General features: G+C 41.1%; 1 protein-coding gene across 2 annotated transcripts in view; it reads right to left on the reverse strand.

Moving 5' to 3' along the window:
- The window catches only part of BASP1 (brain abundant membrane attached signal protein 1), a 63,833-nt gene that overhangs the window by 12,092 nt on the left and 27,561 nt on the right, over positions 1-24,180 (reverse strand). Inside the window, exon 1 of one of the 2 annotated variants that reach the window (XM_032279064.1) lies at positions 10,799-11,737. The exons of the other annotated variant lie outside the window; for it this stretch is intronic. The gene's annotated coding sequence lies outside the window, so the exon portion shown is untranslated. Of the gene's footprint in view, positions 1-10,798; positions 11,738-24,180 lie in introns of those variants that run through there. 2 annotated transcript variants of the gene reach the window in all.

Here is a 24,180-nt window from a genome sequence, read left to right on the forward strand (position 1 = left end):
CCCCTTCTGCATTTTGGTGAGCAAAATTATTGGTAATGAAATGCCAATGCTAATGTTTATCTTGGCCCACATACTGATTTTAGAAGGTTTGAAATGCAGATGATCACCATTTGTGGACTGTCAAACCTTCATTTCAGTAGCATTTTGTTGGTTATATCCATTACTTAGTGTTATCCAAGTCTTTGCATGAAATGAGTTTTTGAAGAAAAATGCAAGTCCCAAATATACCATTGCCTTTCTTCGGAAAATGCAACCTTGCACAATGACACAGTTTCCAGGCATTATCCACCCCAAAGCCAAGGGGGTGACATGCACTGTGTTTTTCCCATAATTACTGCATACTCCATGACATCTCCAATTTGATTTTTCATTAACACGTTTTTACATTTACGTTGTTCTGTCAATGAACAACAACATGGTTCTGTGACGTAATGAGAATCACTGGCATACATTAACTGCTATATAAAACAATAAGAAAATGACATCAAATTTATCCATATGATCTGAAAGTTACTATGTTCACTACTTTACATGCCATTCCTACTTACATCTTCTTTCCCTGCATTATTGTAATATCCAAGCACTTCCTATATAGGGAATCATGGAAAGGCCCTAACCACTACAAAGTTTCTATTTTGAAAATGCAAATTTGGATTTATTAACCATTTCATCCAGAATCAGCAGAATAAAGTTATTAAGGATGAAATCAGACAGGTGCCAATGGAGAAGATGGCTCCAAGTCTATAGCAAAACCCAACATAAATATGTCACAGTATGTGTCAGAGACTGGAGTACTATTTCTGGTTTGAGTGCAGCTTCATCATGTGATCAAGACATCAAGTCAACTCCATTTCATTCTGTTTCCACCTTATAATCAGAAGAAAATATAACTGCTTACAAAGATGCAGGAAATGAATCAAAGTTTCATGACAAAGTTCAATATGTGGCTGTAGCATGTTAACTCTGTACCCTGGGACAAGCAACTGTCATCTGCTAATTCGGAGCTGCAAAGGTTACAAGGATTATACAACAGCCAATCCACTATCGATCTTTTTTAAGTGACATATAAAGTTATAACTGAGTTGCATCTACAGGCAAATCCATCACCAACAATTTAGGTTTATAATTACGCAGGTGGAAAGAATCCAAGTTATTGGTCAAACCTACCTGAAGCAAATGTTGGAATAAGAGGAAAAATTTATTTTATATATGAGGAAAAGAATTTACAAAGAATAAAAAAGCATACCACATACAAAGTGTTTTCAATACTATTAGAAGAAAGAAACCTAAAATATGTTCCGCAATTTTTTTTTTTTTTTTTTTTTTTTTTTGAGATGGAGTTTTGCTCTTCTTGCCCAGGCTGGAGTAAAATGGCGTGATCTCGGCTCACCACAACCTCCACCTCTCAAGTTCAAGTGATTCTCCTACCTTAGCCTCCAGAGTAGCTGGGATTACAGCATACTTGGCGAATTTTTTGCATTTTTAGTAGGGATGGGGTTTCACCATGTTAGCCAGGACATTCTTGATCTCCCGACCTCAGATGATCCGCCCACCTCGGCCTCCCAAAGTGCTGGGATTACAGGTGTGAGCCATCATGCCCGGCCTATGTCCAGCAATTTCTATTTTCAATAAATGACTGGTCCTTTTCTTTTAAAAGGCCAAAATTTTTATTCTAAAAGAGGAAAATGAAATAAAGGTTATGCAGCCCAAGCGTATTTTTAGTATTCCGACCAATATGTGCTCTGTCGCAGTGACTTGTCAAGTTTCTCCAGTGCCCGGTGGCAATTTCCATTGTTGAAATTATTGTTGTCAGTGTCTGATTCAGCCAAGGCTCATATTTAGCAATTCTAATAACATCCCATCATTTAGAGGATGCAGATGTCCTCTGGGGAGAGGAAACGATCGTAAGAGCTGCCAACCCATGTCTAAGTTTCTAGGTAAACCTTTGAAATATCATGAGTAAAAATTCAGAGAAAACATTCCACACAATTGATTACCTTGTCACAGTAAAAATGTTGGCCTTGGCTGGGCATGGTGGCTCACGTCTGTAATCCCAGCACTTTGGGAAGCCAAGGAGAGTGGATCACCTGAGATCGGAAGATCGATACCAGTCTGACCAACATGGAGAAACCCCATCTCTACTAAAAATACAAAATTAGCCAGGTGTGGTGGTGTATGCTTGCAATCCCAGCTACTCTGGAGGCTGAGGCAGAAGCGCCTGAACCCAGGAGGTAGAGACTGCGGTAAGCCAAGATCGTGCCATTGCACTCCAGCCTGGGCAACAAGAACGGAACTCCATCTCAAAAAAAAAAAAAAAAGTTCCCCATTGTAAAAAAGTATGATAAAGATATGCAACAAATTTGAGGGAACAAAGTACACATACACAGAGAAGCACACTCACACTTCTACAACCAATTTTCCCAAAGAGGTGATTCAGATGAGTTGGATCTACAAAGTCAGAAAGCCCCGAATACAAAAGAAGGTGAATCACTAGAAACCCCTCCATTAGTCTTCATGAAGCCCAGTCTAGCCCTGCAGAAGTACCAGCACAGGGTCTTTGGAGATCTCTCACCAAAAATCCAAAAGGCTTTAATAAACATCTGAGGTGAGGGATGTTCATTATCTTAATTGATCTTTCCACATTTTATTCAAAAACTGTAATAGCAGGTGGGGTGCAGTGGTTCATACCTGTAATCCCAGAACTTTGGGAAGCTGAGACAGGAGGAGTACTTGAGCACAGGAGTTTAAGACCGGCCTGGGCAAAATAGTAAGACCCTGTCTCCCTTGAAAAAGGAAAGAAATCCAGGTATGGTGGCTCACACCTGTAATCCCAGTATTTTGGGAGGCCGAGGTGAGCGGATCACCTGAGGTTGGGAGTTCAAGACCAATCTGACCAACATGGAGAAACCCCATCTCTACTAAAAATACAAAAAATTAGCCGGGCATGGTGGCGGACACCTGTAATCCAAGCTACTCGGGAGGCTGAGGCAGGAGAAGCTCTTGAACCCAGGAGGCAGAGGTTGCGGTGAGACAAGATTGCGCCATTGCACTGCAGCCTGGGAGACAAGAGCAAAACTCCATCTCAAAAAGAAAAAGAAACAAAGAAAGAAATGTTTTTTTAAAAATTGCAATACTACCTTGTACCCCAGAAACATACACAATGACACTTTGTCACAATATAATTTTTAAAAGTCAACATCCAGTGTGATATCAAAGACTTCTGATGTTCAGAATTAGTCTAGAGAAACAGATTAGGTCTTAGTGAGAAAGTATCTTTTTTGAACTGTGTGCTAGGTGTAAGACGTGTCTTCATATGAAGACAATGAGAGTAAGTCAAGCGTTATCAAGAGAAGGAAAAGCAACAGTTTCACCAGAAGAGATGACAATTAGTTGAGATCAGGGTCAGAAAGGTTTGTAGATTCTGAGATAGTAGAAATATCAAAAATACTTATGCATATCCACTCAGCACAAGTCTGTTTTGATATTTGATCTTTACATATACTGACTCATTAGCTATCCCATCAGTCCTAGGAGGACTGTCCCCACCTTTTAGCATGAGGAAACTAAGACACATAGGAGGTGAGTGACTGGCCCAGGATCCACCAACCAGTTATTTGTGGAGGTGTGAGGTGAATGCAGGCACTCTGGCTCACTCAACCGGGTTAAGGTTAAGGTCTCGTAGCCATCATGAAGAACAGATAAGCTTTCTACAGATGAGGATGCAGAAGTGCAAAAAAGAGGAAATGGCCAGTTGAGATGATCAGAAAACGCTACTGATGTTTAAGAGGAAGGAGAGGGCTCTCATATACTTGGAGTGAGAAAAGATGGGCTCCAAATCTATAAACATTGCCTAATAGGGAAAAATCTCTCTATTTAGATGATAGAAAGCAGAAAAGCAGCTCTTCTGTAGGAGTTAGAAAGGAGAAGATTATGTCTCAAAAATCAAAAGAAGAGAAAATTTTACAAAGCAGCTTAAAGGAGGCATATGCTGCTAAGGAAGAAAAGAACAGAGACCTTGATCCGGTGATGGGCTGTGAACAATGGACCCTACAGTCACTTAGATAAAGGAGTGAAGACACCTCCCTCTTTGAAAGGGCTCAGAGCACATAAAGAGCCAGGAAAGATCACATGTTGACAATGGTCAACACCAAAGGGTGTTGGTAAAAAGCGAAGGCAAAAGTAACAGCAGAGACGTGCAATTTTGGCAAGACTTTAATTTGTTTATAAAGATTTGCGAGAACTGAAAATATCTATGGGAAGATAGGTTGAGACAAAGGATAAAAATCAAAACTAAAGTGGAAAGATGAGGGAGGAATCTTGACAGAGCCCAGTTCTGGAAGTCTCAGAAAGGTTAAGTCCAGAGTGGAACACTTTGTTATTCAGATGGGGGAGGGAGAGAAGCCAATGAGATAAATTCCAAATCTGCGGGTTATTCTGACTCAGCATGCTCTCTTTTCAATGAATATGATTAAAGCTGAATTATTCCAGAGCAATGGCTCAATAAGATCTCCACATGGTAAATCACGTGTCTTTGAAATAATCCTTTACCTTCCGTATTTCATTGTCCGATTATTCACCTTCTTCGTAGTCTCATATTACAACACTTACGACTTCTTAAGCACTGGGAAAAGGGCAGACACATTTCAACAACTAAAATGCTGAAGAACTGCCACAGTGACCGTAAACCTGCAGAGGTCTTATTGTGAAACAACTGATATGCAAAAGTAAGGCAAACAGGTTGTTGCATTATAAATGGTTTTACAAGCTTCTGAGATCAAGAAATGCAGTCAGCATCTAGATGTGTATTCTCTACGTAAATGTAAGAAAAACCGAACCTTAATTCTTAAGAGCTTCTTATTCTGTCTTTATTATGCAGTTTGGTCTTTAGATAAACCATCTTCATTTATCTAAATCATAATTGCTTAAGACTTTTTAAATTTTACTTATAAAATAGATTCTTAAAAATTTTTTAGAGATGGGGGTCTCACTGTATTTCCTAGGCTGGTCTCGAACTCCTGAGCTCAAGCAATCCTCCCACCCTGGTCTCCCAAAGTGCTGGGATTACAAGCGTGAGCCACTAGCCAAGTCCTGCTTAACCCTTTTATATTATTGTACTGTGTTCGAAGTTCTAGCAGTAAAATAGGCCTGCCTGACTTCACTTGAATATTGACCTTGGATCTTTCTTCAATATTTATTCAACATAAATCTGATGGCTTCAGAACAAAGATTTTGTTTCATGGCTGTTAATGCACAATGGGTACTTGATAAATATCACAGACTCACTACAGACTGAAACATCTAATTTTCAAATTATAAACTTGTAAGATGAAAGAGTCCATCACTGTAAGTTGGATTATGTAAATTACCTTTCACTAGCAGTAGAAAAAAAATTAATATGCTAAATTATAACTGAAATTTCCATTGCATTAAATGAAACATGGCCAAGTTGCAGGCACCATCCATGACCACAAACTCTCTGCCACTGAAACCCATCACATAATGAAAGACCAGAATGCAGAAATTACAGCAACGATACTGTCAAGATTTTTTTTCTTTTGTTACTATGTGCATATTGTAGAGACCAGTTTGTAAAGGTGTATCTCCTAATTGATTCTGCAAGTTTTAACCATAGACCCTGAATTGATAAAGCTACTATAAAGGTGGCAGATGACAGTTACACTTCTCCTTAAATGTCAAGGTTGACTGCATATAGACATTATGCAGAGGGTGTTTTCTTTTTTAATACACCCTGCCACATGTACCAAACACTATCAGAAAACAGGCATTATTCATTCTCATCAATAGTCTGATACGCTTTTTAGAGTCTGCATTGTTATTTATTTGCACGTAATGGGTGGTCCTTTCAAAAGCCCCAGTTACTACAGTCTAACATATGATTCTACGTGAAACACCTGCTCTTTTGGTCAATAAAGGTAGTAAGCAAACCACAACCAGCTCAGGAAATGCAGACTGTAGAGATCATTTCTGAACCATTTCTCTCTTCCATAGACCCAGGAAACTAATATGTCATATCACCACAACTAATTTAGAATTCTCCAAACAGAACTCAAAATAAGGCACAAGGAAAACACTTAGAGAAGTTGAGATATTTCTGCTGCTTCTTAATGGACTAGACAGACCATGATGGGCTTGGAGCCATGCCAGGCTCAGTCAATGTGGGCACCTGACAAAGACAGGTTAGTGATTAAGGAGAAGAGGGGAGGCCTGGCTACTCCAGAAATAACTGCAATTTATTTCCAGTAATTCCTGTCTCCAAAAATAAAGCGCTGTTTCACACATTTTATGACCACCTACAATTCTTACATATTGGCATTTTAATGTACCAAGTTTTTTTTTGGCACCAAAAGCAAATGTAGTATTTCTAGTCCTAAAGCTATCTCATATTCTAATGATTTTCAATGAAAACCATTCGAAAATCCTTTATGTATGTCCTTGACACATTTAACAAAGGGTTTCCTTTTTCTTTGTCACGTTCGGCACAAACAGGGGTTCGGTAAATATTTGCTAAATTAATAAAAGAATGTATTCAATCTAAAGGTGAACAGTATGCTGACATGGTTTGGCTGTGTCCCCACCCAAATCTCATCTTGAATTGTAACTCTCACAATTCCTACGTGCATTGGGAGGAACCTGGCGGGAGGTGATTAAATTATGGGGCGAGTTTCTCCTGCACTGTTCTCGTGATGGCGAATGAGTCTCACAAGATCCGATGGTTTCAAAACCAGGAGTTTCCCTGCAGAAGTTCTCATTCTGCCTGCCGCCATCCATGTTAAGACATGACTTGCTCCTCCTTGCCTTTCACCTTCTGCCATGATTGTGAGTCCTCTCCAGCCATGTGGAACTGTAAGTCCAATAAACCTCTTTCTTTTGTAAATTGCCCAGTTTCAGGTGTATCTTTATCAGCAGCATGAAAAATGGGCTACTGCATACGCACTGTGCCATTTTCAGACTCCGCTGCCACGATGACTTCAAACAGCATAGTGTGACTTTCAGTGACATTTGTCACCCGGCCTCTCCTTATAAATTCAAATGTATCTCCCCAGATTTCTTAAGCAAATGCTCCGCCCCAAATTGTCCATGCTCACTTTCTGCTCCACACTTTTGCCTTCTTCAAATCCGAGCCTTTTAGCTACCTAACAAGACAGGCACTGAGCCACAAGGTAACACCCAAAGTGTGAATCCCAGAGTGCTATGAGATTTAAAAACAAAATGGAGGGTATTTGTCCCCACCCATGGAATTCCTGAGAGGATGCATTTCATCCTTAGACTCAGGGGATGAAACACAAATTAGAATTCAATACCAACTGTCCCTTACTCATGATGTGACTCAGAACAAAGTCACTTCAACCTCTTATTTGCCAATATTTCTGTATAACATGTCCAATAATACTAGTGAAATTTGTGTATACAGGAATCATCTGAGAAGCTTGCTAAAAATACAGATAAGGGGAGTGTTATGTCTTTCCAGAGGTTAATTACTGGGCTCAGCATGAGTCCTAAGAATCTATTTTCTACCAAGTTGACCACGTAAAGCCCAAACAAGGAGTGCAGGGTCCATACACCTGCACCTGTAGTGTGAAATACAGATGCACAGCAGGTGCAGTGACTTTGAATCAACTAATGCTTTTGCATCATCTGTAAAACCTGAAACATCAAAATCCCAAAGACCAGTGTGATTACTGCTGGTTAAAGCTAAACAGGCACGGCAGAAAACCTAGCCAGGTCTAACCCAGAGGTGAGAATGCACGGAACAGGTGGTGTCAGCCCCAGTGCAATCTCATCAGCTACAGAGATAGATTGCCTTTGAGTTCTCTTTGCTACCAGAGCCACAAATAAGTAGAATGACCCAGACTTACTCTCCCTATCAGAATCACCGCGGCAGCCAGCTGCCATCACCACCCCCTACCATCCTTCCCTCCGCTTTCCTACAGCTCCTAGTGTTAGTGCCACAGTTCAGCCGGAGGACGCAAGATATAAGCAGCCTGTATGGAAAAGCAAGAGCCGTGTGGGCGATTTAGAGAACCCCCCCATGTCTACATCAGGCCCTGGGCAGTCCCTTTGCTACCCCAGACACTCCTGTCCCTGGTGGCGGAAACACAGGAACAGTGCTGTGTAAGCTCCGTTCTTCCACAACATGAGGCTTCCATTGTTCAAGGTTTACACCCTGTGCTGTGAGACCACACTGTTTTCAGAAGCCTCCATTTTACGTAATTAGAGTTCACATTTCAGAAAACAGGTTTTCCTCTTTTAGTTCAAACAGAACTTTGATGGCTTGCCAATAAGTTTTGAATCTTGATCCAATGTACTCTGTGCAAAAAAAAGCACATAGGCAAGGGGGTGAGAGACCACATTGGGCTATGTGACCTGGGGCAGGGAATCGGCCTCAGTGAACTCAACCTTGCCTGCAGCAGAAAGTAGAAGGGGAGGGGGTTGGTAAGAGCATTAAGTGGAATATTTGCAATAAAGGACATAGTTCAGTTCACGACACACAGTAGGTTTTCAGTGTATTTTACTTTCCTTTACCTAAAACCATTTCCCAGCTTCGTACATGTGGAATAGAGAGTAACCCTGAATTACAGATTAAGTGAAAGATGGCTGGGACCAACCACGGTGTTCAAAACAGGCAAACAATAGGGATTGATGCCATTATAACAAAAACAATCACTCTTCTTTTTTTGTTTTTTTAAACCACACTTTTTAATATTTAAACTCTAGGTTACAGCCTGCAATATCCGTTACTAATCTATAGATTCTAAGAGCAAGTAAATGTTACTAAATCTCACAATGATGAAAACAGCCAGTTCACACTGATAATAGATGAATGCCAACCAGGAATACAAATGCCTGCGTCCAGTATATACAGAAAAACATTGCCAAGGAACAATCTAAAAGGGAGAACGAGCCCTAAAATGTGTTCTAAGTCCCCAGAGAGACCCCATTTAAAGCAACCTCAGGAAAGACTGTGTTTTCCGAACTCATTTCCATCTTACTGGCTTTAGGTTAGGTAGAGGGGTTGGGACAAAGGACTATGTGTCATATTCTGTTTCACCCAGTTCACCTGTTTGGGGTTCGATTAAATTATCAGTAAAGCTTTTCCCTAAGAATATTTTTTTTTCACCCACAGCTATAAAATCCTATATTCAAACACAAAGTAAAGCAAAGAATTACTGGAGATCTTTCCTCAACCTTAGCATGCAATTCAGGCCACCGTCAGCCACCACGATTTTTTTCCTATAGCCTTAGAGAAAGCAAGTCAAGAAAACTAGATTGCCCAAATCCAGGAGTACTGCTCTTGGAATTAGGAGCCACCAGGGAATGTGGCCGTGCACTCCCAGCCATACAATTCTCGCACTGGTACACAGCCTGCTGACCAAGGGCTAACACCTCCCCACGTGTGACTTAATTCCTCAGTGGTGTTCGTCTCATTCTGCACAAGCTCAGTAACACCCAAATCACTCTCCTTAGAAAGAAGCCAACATCGTTCATTGTCCTTTTTTTTTTTTGACAGAGTTTCACTTTTGTTGCCGAGGCTGTACCTGAGCACAATCTCAGCTCACCGGAACCTCCGCCTCCCCTGTTCAAGCAATCCTCCTGACTCAGCCTCCCAAGTAGCTGGGATCACAGGCATGCGCCACCACGCCCGTCAAATTTTGTATTTTTAGTAGAGACAGGGTTTCTGTTGGTCAGCCTGGTCTTGAACTCCTGACCTCAGGTGATCTGCCCACCTCAGCCACCCAAAGTGCTGGCATTACAGGTGTGAGCCACCGCGCCCAACCTGTACGTGATTTTTAAAACTTGAATCTTTAAACACTTTCTGTCCAACTTGGGACTGAGTCTCATCACAGCCACTGAACTAGCTGCTCACATTCAACAAGTCACTGTTTACTTCCCAGGGCTGGTTACTTCATCTCTAATATAAATGACTAGAATTGTATCCTTTATGTCTATAATTTTTAGTTTTTGCACAAACATGCAGTAATAATGTACACACACAGCTAGAGTCCATTGAGCACTCAAATTCACTTACTTATTTCAGAAATGACACAAATATCCAGGCACTGCACTACAAGCAGGGCATCCAAAGGGAATCAAGGTCGACCCCGACTGCACATAGATCTTTCCAGCCAACATCATAGGAAAACTGTGCCTCTTAAAAGGGTCAAAGGTAGCAGAGCCAATGCTAGCCTGTGGGCTAAATTCTGACAGTGTGGCTTAAACAATTTTAACAAGTAAACTGCAACAGAAAAATCTATCTATTCCGTAAGAGTTAGAATAGAAAAGACCTAGGCAGGCTCCTAAATCTTTCCTAATGAAGTTTTCTGGACTCTCCTTGGAATGTCCTTCAAATTGTTTGTGTTCTGAGATACTGGCCAAGGTAGAAGCTGCAAAAAAGTGGGGTGCAGGCAAGACATCCAGATACCAGACAAATGAGGAGCATGTGAAATCTCAGATGTCAACAAGAGGACACCTCAAGATTCCCTCAGCTGGGTGCAAATACCCTTGGATTCACAGATCAAGTTTCTACCCTATATACTCAACCCATGCCTCCTTCATATGGGTATCTGGAGTTCCCTGTCTAGAAACCTACTCTGGTCCATAGGATGTTGCTAAATGGAATATACTGGTGACAGCATTAGTCTTAAGCAATCATGAAACTGCAACAGGTATGTTTGAGAAAAGGCATACTGTTTTAATAAGAGAGTTGAATGCAAACATATTGTCAACTTGAAACAGAAGGTGGAAGTGAAAGAGATGTATTCCACATGAGCAAATTTACCTGATTATACAAGCTGGCAAAACTCAGCCTCCATGATGATTCTGAAGGTTCTATTATTTACGTCCACAGCCAGCATCAAACCCCCACAGCTTCCTACCCTGTAACACCATCAAGAGTGGTGAGTGATGTGTTACACGTTACAACATTTCCTGATTGACGCCAGGCATCCAGTGTGGGGCAAGAGGTTTCAGAATACACAGTGGTCTCAGATAAGCACAGGGGCCACAGATTCCACATGATTCTCAGATGTTAAGGAAAATACAGAATAAAACCTTGGAAAGTAATAGTAAACTATGACTCATACGTCTGCTTTAATGGGGAAAAAACCTAGTGAACTTATTACAGTATTAAGTGGGTAGATTACTACGTCATTAATGTGAGATGGAAGGACCTAAAATAGATTAAAAATTGAACCAAAGGGAAGGAGGATTTTTGTTAGAACAGCATGTCCTAGCTCTTGTGAACCTACACCTGTCCCTCACATCTCTGCATCTGTAAGATTCCTTCTATAAAATGAACAGAATTGAGCCACTTTGTCTCTAAAATTCCAGGTATCTCAAACATGAATACAATAAATACCAATATGGAAACATTTGCAGACCCAAGACAGTTAAATATTTGGAACAATTAGTCCAAATAAATCAACAAATAGAAGTTAGAATAAATGATCATGTAACATGAAGAGGGGGGAAAAAATCAAAGCTACACCTTTGTCAGTTGGAAGAAAGCAGAGGAAGCAGGGGATGAATTGAAATTATCAACGACCATCTGCAAAGAGAAAGCATTTACCAAGATACCCGTCAGTCTCAGAAAATTCCTACTTCATTTGATGTCGGCTGAAATCTTCTGTCCAATGTGGGATCTATCACAATAAGAATATTCAACATAGATGGTGCTTTAAGATTTATTCTGTTTTTATACTGGGCCTCTTTTTCTTTTTTTTTTTTTTTTTTTTTTTTTTGAGATGGAGTTTTGCTCTTATGCCCAGGCTGGAGTGCAATGGTACAATCTCAGTTCACTACAACCTCCACCTCCCGGGTTCAAGTGATTCTCCTGCCTCAGCCTCCTGTGTAGCTGGGATTACAGGTGTGCACCACCACACTTGGCTAATTTTCTTTGTATTTCTTGTAGAGATGGGGTTTCTCCAGTTTGCCAGGCTGGTCTTGAACTCTCGACCTCAGGTGATCCACCCACCTCGACCTCCTAAAGTGCTGGGATTATAGGCGTAAGCCACCTCGCCCAGCCTGTTTTTTAAATTAAAATCTAAAATGTCTTCAGATCAGTACCAAGCATGGTACATAGTACATTTCATTATTCTAGATGACAGGATCCATATTTTGTAAGGATTCAAATTTAGTCAAAACTGTATGAAGTACTCCATAATACCCTAAAGATTAATTGCAAACTGAATGTTTTTATCAACCTACCTGCCTGTACTTATTCACACAGACAGTCCGTTTGTAACGTAGCTTTAAAAGTGACAGAACTGCACTTCCAAAGAAACTATGCTGGAATCTGAACCATCACCGAAGTCAGGCAAAACTGTCTCCCATTACTTGGAATTATTGAACCTCGATTGTGATAGGCAATCATAATAGATTCATAGCATTCCCCAAAGTCAGTCTACAAACCCCACCCTTGTATCACTGCCATGAGTGCGGCTTGCCTGAAAGGAAAAGGCACGTTAAAAATGCACATAAAAGATGAATTACAGTGATGTTAGCAGATTATTGGTTTTTTCAATTACAAGTAAATGAAAACTGCTAAAAATAAGAGAATCTGCATATGACTACTTGCAAATTTAATTATTCTTGTTTGTCATAATCAACACTAATTTATCTACAAGATGTTAAAGTGTTCCTGGTTTGTTCTCTGAGAAAAAAAAAAAAAATTTCCCTTAAAAATCTAGTCTAGTTCAAATTACCAAAAACTCTCAAGAATAGTACAAATGAAGATTTGTAATCTGAACACATCGTAAAGCTATCAACAGGCAGGTTCTACGTATAATGTTTTTCCAAAATAACTATGTATGTCTTCTGCATAATACAAATAAAAACACTAGATATAGTAATTAATGTTGAAGGATTTTTCTGTTCCATAAAGCCTCCTGAATGTGTCAGTGGTCCTCTCATCATTGGTGAGTAAAACGCATGTAAATCTGTTAATAAAGTGAGTATCCAAGCTTTCCCTCGATCACAGATTCTAGTCGATAACCCCAGGTATTCAGATACACACAGACGGTGGTCAAGGCAACTTAAACTTCTCACTTTGGTAATTGAGGCTCTTTATGATTTAGAAGGTAGTTTTGAAAGACATGGGTCATTTTCAGCGATTGGGAAAGACCATGATTAAGCAAAATTCCACCAACACTACACAGAAAAAAACAAAATAGAGAAGCAAGTGGGGAATCTAACGTCATACTTTGCATCTGTTCTCCTAAAACCATCGTTACACTTGCAAAAGATCATTATAAGCCAGACATGGTAGCTCATGCCTGTTATCCCAGCACTTTGGGAGGCCAAGGCAGGACGATCATTTCAGTCCAGGAGTTCAAGACCAGCCTGGGAAACATGGTGAGACCCCCCCCATCCCTATAAAAGATACAAAGAATTAGCCGGGCATGGTGGTGTATGCCTGTAGTCCCAGCTACTGTGCAGGCTAAGGTGGGAGGATTGCTTGAGCCCAGGAGGTTGAGGCTGCAGTGAGCCATTATAGCGCCTGCACTCCAGCCTGAGTGACAGAGCGAGACCCTGTCTTAAAAAATAATTAATAAATAAATAAATAATCATTATAGAGATAAGTCTTTTTAAAAATAACTAAACATTTAAACTTTGAAAATAAAGAAAAAAACAATTCATTATTTTACGATTTTGTCAGATGATTTTACTTGCCAGATTATGAGCTAGAAATTCTAGAATTAGTCTTTTTTTCTAGAGCAGAGGTCAGTACAGTGGGCTGCCTGATAAAGTTTTATTGGAACACAGCCATTCATTAACATATTATCAGTAAGAGTTGAGAAGTCGCAACAGAAACTGCATGGCTGGGAAAGTCTAAAGTATTTACAGTACTATTATCTGGCCCTTTAAGAAAAACTTGACTGACCCCTGTCCAGAGTCTTAGATGAACATACTTCAATAGTGACTCAGTTCCCATGATCAGATGAGACTATGATTCAGGTCTAAAGGATGCTGCAAAGATTAATCAGGCACTTTTTGGTTTGCAACAATATTATCAGTGAAAAAGAATGTCACATGGGAAGGTTTTAAGATTGGGAAACAAGATAGTTTTTTTGTTTCTTAACTCTAATTCCTTCTTCTATGTATTCTGACTGAGATCAAAGAGAGGCTCTGGACAGGTCAGGTTAAACTCCCCAAGAGGTGTGGCGCCAAGGCACAAAATCCACAGAGAACAGCTCCGAAAAATGTGCTTGGGTGTCAAGCAAGAGTTCCATCCCCTTCTGCTGCATGGCATACAGCAGGTCACCTAACCTCCAAGCCTGTTTTGTCACAAGCACAAAATAGGAATAACAATATCTTGCCATGAGAGGGGATTTATAAAAATTAAATAAGACAATAAAGACTTAAATGCTCCCTCTTGAGCAGATGACATGGTCTTACGGGGCCCTCCTGATTACATCATGCCTGCCCATCTCTTAGGTTAAAATGTTCATCTTTGCGATGTTTCCATAATACCAAACAAGAGCCCAATGGCAAAACTGAAGCTAAAGAAAACATAGCTATTTCTTATCACGAGCTTACTCCCTAGTCACAGCTTCCCTTGAATTCTTCCCAGACGTATCTTTCTCATCTCCAAGACCCAGCCTAAGCCCCTCTCCTCTGCCCTCTGTCCATGACTTCCTCCAAAGGTTCACGGGGATGTCACCCTTAGTGCTCATCAATTCAGTCTTGCTGCACTTCCTGGGAGACCCATCTACTTAAAGGGTTTTGAAAGCTCTCTGGGATGCTGAGGATTCTTTGTCTACACTCTCCAACCTACTGGATTATTTCTTGAGCTTCAGACTCATGTACACAGTGGTCTACAACTAACCCAATGGAATGTCCCTCGAACTCAAGATTTCCACAAGTGAGCTTATCATTACCTTTCTCACCTACTCAAACCTTCTCCTTCTCCTGTGCTCCCACCCAAGAGATAGAACCATATCCATCCCACTGCTCAGCCAGAAATGTGGGGGTCTTTCTGGACCAACCTTCACCACCACCACCACTGCCTGACATCCAATGCTTATGTTCTTCTTCCACTTAAAGTATGTACATAATTCCACTGCTAGATGCTAGAAAATAAAACAGGAGCTGAAATACTGCATGGTCTTCTGAGAAAGCTTTTGTTCTTCCCCTACCTCCTCTTGCTGCTAGACAAAGACACTTGGAGCTCCAGCTGCTATTTTGCATCTAAAGACAGAAACCAGCACTGTGGAAGGAAGAGCTGAGAGATGAGTCTGAAATCTTTTAAACATATATTTAATGGTTTTGTATTGATGTGTAATCATTTTATGTATTTTGGGGGCACATGTGATATTTTGACACTTGTATACAATGTGTAATGATAAAATCAGGGCATTTGGGATATTCAACTATTTTATATTGATGTATAATCATTTTATATATTTTGAGGGTACACGTGATATTTTGATACTTGTATACAATGATAAAATTAGGGTATTTGCGATTTCCGAAATCTGGAAACTTGATCACACCTGTCAACTGCCAGATCAGCCCGAGAACCCATTTCTGGAATTTAACATAGGAAGAGTTAAACTTTTCTCTCATGTAAGCCATTGTAATTTTAGACTTTCTGTTCTATGCAGCAAAATCTAACAGCATGTAGATTTCTCAAAACCACTCTTCAAACACCAAAAATTCAGGTTAAAATATTTCAATACATTTGACAATGAGTCATCCACGTGGCCCCTCCTCCTATGACCATCTCAAACAAACGTTTCTCAATGACTAGTATTTGGGGTATAGGATCACTTAAAAATGCCAACTCTGCTCAACAAAGTCTCCACATAAAATATATACTGATGCTGTAAAAAATAAATAGTATCAAAAAATTAGGCTGATTGTTAATAGTTATCATAAAGTGGATGCAGAAAACTTCAAAAAAGAGTAGACAAGTTCATCAAAGTACACACTTTTTATGAAGTGCAAAGTTTTTATAAAGAACAAAGTGACCTTTTAAAGTCAAGTGGAATATGCCTCAAACTAAAATCAGGGCCAGGCACGGTGGCTCATGCCTTAAATCCCAGCACTTTGGGAGGCCGAGGCAGGCAGATCACTTGAGGTCACGAGTTTGAGACCAACCTGGCCAACAAGGTAAAACCCCGTCTCTACTAAAAAAACATACAAAAATTAGCTGGGTATGGTGGCACACATCTGTAACCCCAGCTACTCAGAGGAGGCTGAGGCATGAGAATTGCTTAAACCCGGGAGGCAGAAGTTGCAGTAAGCCGAGATCACACTACTGCACTCCAGCCTGGATGACAGATCAAGACTCTGTTCCCCCCCCCAAAAAAAAAAGAAAAAAAAGAAAAAAATTAAAATTGATGGTGCCCCTTAGCACAGGTGGACAAAACAGCACTAGCAAGAGGGGTCTCAGCAGCAAGCAAAAACAAAAGAAAATCCTTAAAACACATTAGAATGAGAAGCCTTATAAATGGTCAAGAAAAAGACTTCAAGTTGTGGGTTGAAGAAAAATAAAGTCGGAAGATGCAAAGATAGAGAAATGCTGATACAGACAAAAGAATCATTTATAGGAAAAAAACAGAGTCTAAATTGAAGTTTAAAAAAAGGTAAAAAGGTTGTGTGCAACAAGCGATTTTAGGTAAGGTTAAAAAAAAATGTATGCCAGGAAAATGCTTTAGCATTGCCTGGATAAGCCTCGTGGTGTTAACAGTAACTGCATCTGGCTTCTGAAACTCCTCATCAGTGAATCACACCCATCTAGACTTTTGCTGGCCCCAAAGCTCAAGAGGGATCTATCATGCAGAAGGCCCTGAATGTTGCAATCCAAGGAGATGAAAATCCTGACTTGCTGCTACAGGCATGCCCGAGAGACGAGCAGATGGCTTCTTGTTTTGACCAAATTTGCTTCTGGATGAAAGCAAGGCGACTGCAGGAAAACACACTGACTGCACCCCACACAAGCCAGGCGCGCCAAGGGGTGCATCAGTGCAAGGCTATCGACAGGCATGGTTCCTGCATTGGCATGCAGCCACAGAATAAGGGGATCTGAGCTCACAAGGACCCTGAAAGTGTAAAAGTTTGAGATCTCAAAAGATAAAAGAATGCCTCCAAAATACAAAAAAAAGAAGACCTCTAGATTTTAATGTATTTGTCCATGGTAATACTTATGCCAACTAGCCTCTACAACTCAACACATATAATTTTGCAAATTACAATTAATTGGGGATGGGAGTGAGTGTTGAAGTTTAATATGACATGGAGCAGGGCCTCCATACTTAAAAGGATGCTAGACCCATACATAGAACGGTGGAATATGATGGAAAGAAGGAAATTAAGGAGCCCTAGCACAGGCGCACCACATGTAAATGGTGCTTTGCAAACTATCAACAAGCACAATTGCAGTGTGGTATGTATTTCTGAAGAGATTATGGTCTTGACTCATTCTGTGCCGTCTTGCAGGCACCCATAAATATGTGTGTTTTAGGACATGGTGCCCTACTTCGGGCTGGAAATCATCCACACTCTACAGAGGACATCCTTCAGAGTTTAAAATAAGACTGGAGTGTCTGAGCTTGATTTTACTAACCCTCAAATGTATGCAATCATTGGATAAACACTGAACCATGGAATGAAATGATTATTAAACAACAGCATACCCCAGAGTCATTTCCAATTGCAGCTGAAACAGACATTTTCTTTTGGTTCTGCTGCAGTGGCCTTTCCATCTAAAGTAACACAGTATAGTCCACAATAAAATTAATGCCATGTTATGTATTAACATTCAGGCAAATTTTATTTTACTTTATTTTTGTGAGTCAGAGTTTCACTCTTGTTGTCCAAGCTGGAGTGCAATGGCCTGATCTCGGCTCACTGCAACCTCCGTTTCCCGGGTTCAAGTGATTCTCCTGGCTTAGCCTCCCGAGTAGCTGGGACTACGGGTGCACACCACCACGCTCAGTTAATTTTTGTATTTTTAGTAGAGACGGGATTTCACCATGTTGACGGGGAGGGTCTCAATCTCTTGAACTCGTGATCCGCCTGCCTCAGCCTCCCAAAGTGCTGATATTACAGACAGGTGTGAGCACCATGACCCACCCATTCAGGGAAATTTTTAATTACAAAAGTCTTATCCAGCATACACAGCAACAGCATATGTTGAAAAAAGTTCTTTTATTTTCAACTATCACGTAATTGTTTCTGCATCAAATGAATACATCGAGCTGCTGATGGAAGCTACTCCAGATAACAAACATTAGGTAGTAACTAGGTCCCTTAATTTCAACAGTTTATAAGTACTGGGCTAAATTTAAGACTGTCACATTTACAGCCAAAGTGAGAATTCTGACAATATGACTGACTATAGGCAACCACTGAAAAGATATTTACTAGAATATTGAATAGCATGAAACCATCTGCCCGCTATACCAGATCAAGTGTTTGAATGGAAATGATGATAAGCAACTGACAACAAGACGGAGAGAGGCGGGATGACCCTGGGCTGTGGCCAGTCTACAAGTAAGACAACTTCATGGTGGCCTGGGACGCAAACAGTCACAATTTCTCTGGTCACCAATGTCCTTTTTCAGGAAAGAGGGAGGCACTGCTAAAGAGAGACCACAAAAATGCTAAACATTTTCTCATCCTCTGCAGTGCACTGATCCTCTGATTCTTAAAAAGTTATGATGTTTTTGCCAGGCGTGGTGGCTCACACCTGTCATCCTGGCACTTTGGGAGGCCAACGTGGGCAGATCACCTGAGGTTGGGAGCTCGAGACCAACCTGACCAACTCTGTAAAACCCCCATCTCTACTAAAAATATAAAAAATTAACCAGATGTGGTGGCACACGCCTGTAATCCCAGCTACTTGGGAGGCTGAGGCAGGAGAATCACCTGAATCAAGGAGGCGGAGGTTACGGTGAGCTAAGATCGTGCCATTGCACTCCAGCCTGGGCAACAAGAGTGAAACTCTGTCTCACACTGAAAGAGCTGCAATTTCTTAAATCCCACTGAGGAGTTATGTCCTGAAACGCAGGCCTAAGTGCTGGTCCAGGAACTTGATAGGCCACATCAAAGCTGATCCCCAACCACTGGCACCTTTTGAAGAAACAGCATTCATGGTTAGAGGCACAACTTCAGATAGGCCTCAAAGCCTGAAAATATACAGAAACTACATCCATTGGGCGGTCTGGCATTCAACCCATTTCTTCCATAACTGAATGACGGTATAGTAACATTGATGGTTTCCCATCCTCTAAACCAGAAGAAAACACAGTAACATAGTTGTTGACCTGTATGAAGTCACGACCCATGTCCTTTCTAGAACCTCTGTGGCATTTTCTCAGCCTCTGAGTACCTGGATAAAAAGCTCTCAGATCCAGTGGCCTCACTTTACATGTTCAGAACTTTAAGAACCCAACATTCAGAAATCCAAATGACCTTTAAAAGACAAACTCTGCTTTCAAAAAATCCAAATGGCATTTATCTATTTATTTATTTAGAGACAGGGCCTGGCTCTGTTGCCTAGGCTGGAGTGCAGTGGCGCCGTCTCTGCTTACTGCAGCCTCTGTCTCCTGGACATAAGCAATCGTCCCACCTCAGCTTCCAAAGCAGCTGGGACTACAGACACCACCACCATGCTGGCGAATTTTTGTAATTTTTGTAGACACAGGGTTTCACGGTGTTACCCGGGCTGGTCTTGAACTCCTGTGCTCAAGCAATCCACCAGCCTTGGCCTCACAAAGTGCTGGGATTACAGGCGTGAGCCACTGCAATGGCCAAATGACTTTTATAAGGTGAGACAAGGTAACTTATAGAAGGCAGGGTGACACAATTTCACAAATTGTGAACGCCATAGCCACAGCCAAAGCATTCAGACCCTGGAGGCTAAGAGGGAGCAAAAATGCTATTTTAAAAAAGACTTTCCACAGAAGGATTTGTAAAGCAAATTGGAGAAAATGGGCAATTAGAGAATGAGGTCCTTCCAGATTTCTTCAAGTTACACATATCCTAAGAAGCCTGCATCTAGTCACAGAGAAGTGAGTTGACACCAAACAGCACTATTCATTCCTCTCATCATGAGTTATATTTAACAAAGTTCAGCCGGTTTTCAGGGCCGCCACATCTCAGGCAGTCTAGACCTTTCCAAAGGTCATTTGTTTTACAGGGAGAGTTCGGTTCCTGTCAGGGCAGTCTCAGCTGTCCTTTAATGAGTCCAAGCCCATCCCACAGCTGTGGCTATTGTTTCTGGCTGAAAGACTTCCTCCAAATACCCCAGAGATGCCTTCTCCAATAATTCTAGAAAATATCTAACCTTTTTTTTTTTTCTGGGATTCTCTTATATTTTTTTCTCTATCCACATGTTGATATTATTTTGATTTATTAGTAATCCACTACTGTCCCCTACTTTTACGTTTTGACTCCGTGAAAGCCAGCACACAGCTCAGGCATTATTTAGACTGGCATCTGAATCCTGGAGCTTCTGCTAACCCCTGAGTTATCCTGAGCAATGTATTTAATTCACTCTGACCTCCATTTCTTCTTCCATCTTTCTTTTATCCCTTTCTCCATTTTCCTTCGACCACTCCAGCAATTTTTCTATGTATGTTTTTGTTTTTGAAAAAAGTGAGCCAAACAGTAAAAACTGAGATTTTTCTGCCTTAGAGAAACAAAAGTAACTTTCTACACAGCGCCTACTAATTTTTCAAGGCCTATAAAATTATAAAATTTATTATCATTAATCTCATTCTAAATTGCTAAGGTAAGAGTGTCTATTTTGTTTGTTTTCGTTGTTGTTGTTTTGAGACAAAGTCTTGCCCTGTCTCCCAGGCTGGAATGCAGTGGCGCAATCTCGGCTCACTGCAACCTCCGCCTCCCGGTTCAAACGATTCTCCTACCTCAGCCTCCCATGCAGTTGGGATTACAAGCACCCACCACCACGCCCAGCTAATTTTTGTATTTTTAGTAGAGATGGAGTTTCACCATGTTAGCCAGGCTGGTCTCGAACTCCTGACCTCGTAATCCACCCGCGTTGGCTTCCCAAAGTGCTGGGACTACAGGTGTGAGCCACTGCACCCGGGCTAAGAGTGTTTATTTTTAAAAAGGAATTACCCATTGAAACAAAGTGGTATTGATAGATTTGGTCTTCTAAATACAAATATATCATATTTGGCATTTAGATTTAGTATTGACGTCTGTTAACAATTAGAATGCAGCAGTAAACCAAACAGTATTAATGTACTATCTCCACTGAGACGAAGTAATATCAACAATTGTAACATAAAAATCCATCTTCAAAATGGGAGAAAGCAAAAATAATTTTGAATATAAATTATTTGACAGTCACTACAGGGGAAAAAATGTCCTATTTCAACACTGATGTTTAAGTACATTTTTTAAAACCATAATTTTAGTATTGGCCAGGTTCGGGTGGCTCACGCCTGTAATCCCAGAAGTTTGGGAGGCCGAGGCGGGGCGGGAGGACCATGAAGTCAAGAGATGGAGCCCATCCTGGCCAACGTGTTGAAATCCTGTCTCTACTAATAATACAAAAACTAGCTGGGCATGGTGGCATGCACCAGTAGTCTCAGGAAGTTGAGGCAGAAGAATTGCTTGAACCCGGGAGGAGGAGGTTGCAGTGAGCCGCGATCACGCCACTGCACTCTAGACTGGGCAACAGAACAAGATTCCGTCTGGAAAAAAAAATTATTATTATTATATACATAAACACAAATATATATCCAATGCCTACCCTCATATCAAGTCTCACGAAGGCTAAACTAGAACTCGAAGTCTGACAATGTACACATGGCAGCGTGCTGGTGGGTCACACCCAGGTCCTCTGTCATAAGCTCCCTCATCCTACAATTCAGAGTTGTCAACATGACTCCCAGGATTCCTCTGGCTGTGTCCAGGGTCAGACCCTCAACTTCATGGAGTTACTCACTAGAACCTAGGCCCCTAGACATTCATGCATAAAGGATCCTTAATGAACCTGTTTTCCTCATACTGGAAAACACTATTATGTTTTATTTATATTTGACGTTTGATATCATTGTTACCTGTATACACAAAACAAATCAAACAACACGTTGACACCATAGAGAATCCAGTCTGATGTTAAAGTAGATCACTTACAAGCACAGATCCCATTACACTGGCATGGACTCATGTATTTGTCCGAAAAAGCATACATGGTGCTGAAGTCACCTTTCACTTAAGTATTGTGTCCCCCAGATTTTGAGAATGTACAATGAGTATAATCCTATCAAGAATACCTTCTTAACACATTGGAAATATTTTCATGTATTGACTCTCACCAAATTAAAAGTAATCTTCCATATTTAAGAACCTAACATCCTAGCCAACATAAAGAAACCCCATCTCTACTAAAAACTAAAAAAATAAGTTGGGCATGGTGGCGCGCACCTGTAATCCCAGCTACTCTGGAGGCTGAGGCAGGAGAATCACTTTAACCCAGGAGTCAGAGGTTGCAGTGAGCCAAGGTCATGCCACTGCACTCCAGCCTGGCGACAGAGCAAGGCTCTGTCAAAAAAAATTAACACCTACAATATCAGTTAGAAAGCTTCAACCCTATATCATAGTTTACAATGTAAGGATATATTTGCAAAAAAAATTATTTCTAGCCAATTTCACATAGTACCCAGGACTTTTTGCACTTGAAAATTCACACCCGATGGACGTTCCAAGAGCGGCAGTGCTTTGCAGGGAGGCAGCAGTGCTTTGTTTTCTGCTGGCAGTGGACAAGCATTCGGTCAGAACCAAGGTGCAGGGTGTTAGGGGTCCAGCCTGTGAGACAGACACAGGGCCTGGAGAAACAGAGCTTCCAGGACAGAGGAGGAAGGGAAATGGTTAGAGTCACACATAAATAAGACAAGCTCACCAGCAGCCAGATCATATGGTAAGACACAGTCCACGAAAAGTGAGACAAATTCACAAAATATTACCCTGTGTTGTGATGCAATAAAGGAAACAGATCTAGATTAGAACAGGGAGAAAGGCAGGAACATCCAACCCTTATGGAGGCATGACTCCTGGCCAGTCCTCACCTTCTGCTAATTCACAGCACGAGGTAGGCATCAGTGGTGTCCAGTTAGACACGGGAAACTGAAGTTAAGGAGGCTGGAGGGGCTGGGTGTGGTGGCTCACGCCTGTAACCCCAGCACTTTGGGAGGCCGAGGTGGGCAGATCACCTGAGGTCAGCTCTTCAAGACCAGCCTGGCCAATGTGGCGAAACCCTGTCTCTACTAAAAATACAAAAAACAGCTGGGTGTGGTGCTGTATGCCATGCCTGTAGTCCCAGCTACTCGGGAGACTGAGGCAGGAGATATTGCTTGAACCTGGGAGACGGAAATTGCAGTAAGTCGAGATCATGGCCCTGCACTCCAGCTTGGGTGACAGAATGAGACTCCCTCTCCCCCCACAAAAAAAAAAAAAGCAAGAATTTAAGTCTCAGTGGCTTTATCATGATGCCCTTTTGTCACCTAGCATGCGGACCTGCTGGGGACAACATACTACAGTGTTCCAGAATGTTCCTTTCCCTTTACACACATGATCTGCTTCCATACCCAGATTTTTAAGAAAGGCACAGACTTACAGGGATGAGAGCACTTAAAAAACATTACAAGCATATGTTTACTTATTTGAAGACATGTCTTCCCTGCCCCACACACAAAGAATTCCTTTTAGAAGAAAAAAATGCTTCCAATGAGCTTTTCTTCGTTTTTTCAAAATGAGTTGACTTTTTTTTTCCCTAGGCTTACTTCCACTCCTCAAGGACATTAGCAAGCAGAGCAAGGGTGTGCTGTTACAAATAACAATCTTTTCTGTTGTTTAAAGTCATCACACAAAGCACTACAGATAAACAGATTATTAATAAGCACAATGACATCATAAATGCACTTACGATCTTTTAATACCCCTTAAATTAAAATGAGAAGCCCTGACTTGAGCATTTATAGAGAGAGAAAATTATTCTACTCTAATCGTAGATACGTGTCATTATAATTTGTTCAAACTCATAGAAGGTACAACACCAAGAGGGAACCCTCATGTACACAAAGGACTTTGGGTGACAATGACTGGCAATGCAAGTTTATCAACTTTGACAGATGTACTCTGCTGGGGGATGTTGATCATGAGGGAAATGGCAGCGCGCGGTGG

Source organism: Sapajus apella, unplaced genomic scaffold (genome assembly GCF_009761245.1).
Source record: "Sapajus apella isolate SASKATOON/1434 unplaced genomic scaffold, GSC_monkey_1.0 scaffold11, whole genome shotgun sequence".
Lineage (NCBI taxonomy): Eukaryota > Metazoa > Chordata > Mammalia > Primates > Cebidae > Sapajus > Sapajus apella.